We start from the raw sequence: 4715 nt of genomic DNA on the forward strand, positions 1-4715 counted from the left end.
GTGGGGGGGTCAGCTTGGTGGATGTTGGGGGGGCAGCTGGGGGTGGATGGATGTAGAGGTGTGGTAGAAGGCTAAGACTTATGGAGAGAGATTCAACCTCAAACCTTCAACAAACATTCACTTCTATTTACTGCTGAAAGAACTCGTTCATTAACAACAAATCAGCTGACTTTACTTTTTGATGATTTTGAAAATGACAAAAATCATCTATCAAGAAGAAAATGCAAAAACATTTGCTGGTTGAGAGGAGATGAGATGATTTTCAACTTTTTTTTTTTCTTGTTTTTTTTAAATGTCATTTTAAATGAAATATTTTTGGATTTTCAACTCTTATGTTATATATTGAGATTTAGCTCTCAAAACATGATGATGAAGGTTTTCTCTCTCATTTTATAAATGAAACAATTAAATTGAAAAGTTCAATGAAAAGAATGATGAGGGGATGAAAAAAAACTGTATTTTTTTGGCAATAAAAATATTTCACAGTTTACTGTATAACAGATTGTTCACATTCAGACGTTTCTGCATACCCAAAAGTAAGTATGTACTAAAGGCGATTATTGTGCGAGGTATAAATGGTAAGGATTGCAGAATATTACATAGAAATTAAAACATCAATGTAAAGAATAAAGTTAAGGATGTTCATTTTAAGTATCCTCTGGGGCACTGCTGTGTATCTGTGCATGGAAAGATGTTATGTAATGCAGAAGCTACAGTGTGCACATGCAAATTGGTGCTCATAAGGTTAACATGAAAATAATGACATTTACATCCTATTTGGTAGTCAACAGTAACACAGTATTTCGCATTTGTCTTAATGTTTGGTTAGATTTAGTGAATGTTGCATACACACTAATAGAAAAGCACACAGGAGGTGCAATTGCACCTTCATTTGTTTGTACCCGAAAGCATATGGAAGACGGCATATGACAAACTTTAAAGCATATAGAAGGAAGAGTAAAGAACATTTATCTTATTGCAATCTGAAGAGGAAGATATGATATGCAAGGAGCTGAGAGTGTGGAGGAGGCAGCCTGGCAGAGGACAGATAATTCTTGCCACTGAATAGACAACCAAGTATTACATAAAAATCATGCACACACACACACACACACACACACACACACACACACACACACACACACACACGAACGGACGAAGCACTGCCTACACACACATGTTCTAAGTCTCCGTCCTTCTGTCTCTCTCTCCTCCTCAGTTTCAGACACACACACTCACTGAGTTAAGGTTTGGGTGGTAGGTGTAAAATGATTTAACAGCTTGAACAATTTACACCATTATGCTATCTGGAAAGTTAATCTGAGGCCAAATGAAAAACATTGAAAAATAATTTAAAATGAATTTGGATGAAAATCAGAGGAAATCAAAATTTGCTTTTGCCATAGTAATGTGCAGAAAGGTCCTTGATCAATGCGGTTACATTATTCATGTACTTGCACCCACAGCTCCTATATACTGCTTATGCATTTGCATGCATGTGTGCATTAGATGGCATGACCACTTATAGGATTTATCTGACAGTACAGTCCATTGCTGTGTATATGTTTAGATAAACAGATAAACTAAGTGTGCAACAGTAAGTCAATACTGTAACAAGAATATGACTGCAGTGTGACCCCAGAGTTTTCAAAGTAAGAGTCCCTGTTTTAGGGGCTTGAACGCTCCGGGATAGTGTGGACACCAGTAGTAAAAGTAGTAAAAAATGTATACACAAAAATAGATACTGTGAGACAACTGAACAAGCGCTTTGTTTAAAGCTTACAAAAGGTCACTGGTGTCGGATGTGAATCCAGAGCGAGTTAGGTTAAATGTTCTTATGCTTTCGTGTCCTGTTGGCATTGATTAAACATTGTTCAGTTAAAACCTGCAGCCTGTTTATTACCAGCAGTGCAGCCTGACTGGAGAACACTACATATAAAGAATTTAAATCAAAAAATGGACTTTACAGACCCTGAACAGCCTTGGACCTTGGTACATTTCCGGTCAGATGCAACACAAATTCTCCTTTTCTGCCAGTTACTTCATATTTCTAAGGCGCCTTTTATGTGGTGTAAATTAAAGCGCTTTACAAAAAAAGCAAAATGTCTTTGATCATGAACCTATCCGAGCTGAAAATGGAAATTGTGCTCACACACACACACACACACACACACACACACACACACACACACACACACACACACAAGCTCTTGAAATTACAGTTTGTACAACCCTTTTCTTCCTGCCCCCTTAATGTCATCCAGCAGTGGTAAACAATATTACACTGAGCACAAACTCAAACTATGCGTGAATCAACACCGCTTTTCAAAACTCGAGGAAGCACGCCATAAAGGGAGAGTGATGAAAAATGTTCGCCCACAGGGCCGACCAGAGATGTGTGACCTTCATGACGCTGCATTGTATTGTAGGTTCCCCAGTCACTCGCTGTCTCTCTCTCTCTCTCTCTCTCTCTCTCTCTGTCTCCCTGGATGACTAATCGGAAATCCTCTCTCAGAATAAGAAATTTCACATGTTCTTACTTTATCAAGTAATTTGTCTTTCACATTGTCTGTCTTATTTCTTTCTTTCTGTCTTAAAAGCCCTCCATGAGAATTTTCTCCACAGCGTCACCAAGCCATGATTAATATTATTCAAAGTGATTTTACAGAGTTGTTTTATGCAGTAGGGTACTGTAGCTCCATTCCACTGCAATAGTGAAAATAACTGCTTACTCTGTGAGCATGGTTAAAATGCATTGTTTCATTCCAGTGGTACAGTATGTTAGATTGCTTCTTTTTGATTGGGTTTTATAGCCGTGCTAACAGTATGCTTGTCTGTCTGTCCAGTTGCGGAACTATTTGTTGTCAAATAAATGATCAAATAAACACACAAATCATAGTCTGTTGTTGCTTATTTAACTAATATGGCGCTTGTAGAACTGTTTTATAAAATCAATATCACACGAGAGGGAATGATGTTGTACCGAATATCAGCACGGCTGTGATTGCCTTCGGTAATCGGCCTACGGCCTTATACCCATGACTGAATCACAGCCGTGCTGATATTCAGTACATCACTCCCTCTCGTGTGATACTGCATAAATATCATTTAAAATTTTTCTCCATTTGTTCAGTGATAATTCTGAAAAGGGGAAACAGGACTTTACTCTATCTATCTGTCTAATTAATTAACATCCATGTGATGTAACAGTGCCACGCTTTTATCTGAAATTATGTCATGTATTAGAACAAACAAACAGTCTTGCTGTTGGTCCTCATACTTTTAATTTGTATGCTCGTAAAACAGAAAAAAACTGTTTATTCAGGTTGGACTGATAAGAAATGTTCTCAGCTGTAGTGCATTATGGCCAGGGGCAGCTTCATGTTGCAGGAAATCTTCAATAGAAAACACATCGTCCATCATCATAAATATTCACTTTTTCTGTACTATCAAGGTGGAAAGCAGGACACTCTGATCTCATCATGTTTAAGTCACAGAGCACTGACACTCCAAGGTCACAAAAACCACCTGTTCCAGAGGTTCTTCTTCACAATATGTTGGTTGCTTAAATGAGGGGATGGCTACGTGAATACGATGCAATACCGAGCTGTAGTTAGATATGGGCACAGTCTAAAACCAGCCCCTACCCACCTCCACTTCACCAACAAGTGTCACTCCAAAACAAGTCACACTCGACGCTGTGGAGGGTACTTCAAATGAAGGAAGAGGGTATACAGTACATGCAAAGCCAAATTATGGGATGCCTTTGCCATTTTACTGGAACAAGGACCATGGCAACGGAGAGACGCCCAGTGTGCACGGCTGCTATGCTGTTCCACAGTCTGGCGTACAGGCATTTCTGGGTTTGGTACAAGTCAAGCAAACGAAGGGACAAAGTGATATTGTCCTAGTTTTTGTCTTATCTTTTAAGACCACACACCGCACAAGGTGCATGTGCTTGATCATTTCCTCCGTTCTCCTGTTGCATGTGTAAACTGATGCACACTCGCTATTTAAGGGGTTTCACAGTTCACTTACACTCCGTGCTGATTTGTTGGGGAAGGACCTAAATACGGCAAAACCTCCATGTTAATGGGCAAACGGAAGGGGTGTAGATAGGAGCTGGATTTGGGATTGGGATTATTGATCTCCACCCACACCTCCCATCTGACATCCAAACACACGCACCTCTTGATATTGCTCCGCTAGCTGCTAACAGGAGCTAACAGAATGTGGTTTTAGCTTATGTAAGAACCACATTTGACTGAATAATTTCAATAAAACAGTAAAGAGTCTAACATGCATGTGTGAAAACCACAAGCTAACTAGCTCGGCCGTAGATGAACTTTGACCTGCTATTTCCTTTGATGGATGGATGTTTCAAGAATGTTTCAAGTCTCTGCAGGATGATTTGAAACCCAAAACATGAGGGTGGCAACTGTGGAAATGATTTTTACAAGGATGAGGGTGGCATCCACAGAAATACTAATAAAAGACTGGGATATGTAGGCTACATGCAATACATAATTAAACAGATGGGACAAACCATCCACAACCTCCTCCACAGTGTATAGGCGGAGATGACTTCAGAGGGCAGAGGGTGAAAGAGAGAGATAGACTAGCAGCTAAGTGTTAAAAATTCTGCCATATTCGCGGTTTGGATGGAAGACTGGCCCAGATGGATCATATGTTTAGCAGAAACACCAGTGTCACAG

The sequence above is a fragment of the Seriola lalandi genome, unplaced genomic scaffold (assembly GCF_002814215.2).
Source record: "Seriola lalandi dorsalis isolate HSWRI2012SDOR001 ecotype SW California unplaced genomic scaffold, Sedor1 jcf7180002054885, whole genome shotgun sequence".
Classification (NCBI taxonomy): domain Eukaryota; kingdom Metazoa; phylum Chordata; class Actinopteri; order Carangiformes; family Carangidae; genus Seriola; species Seriola lalandi.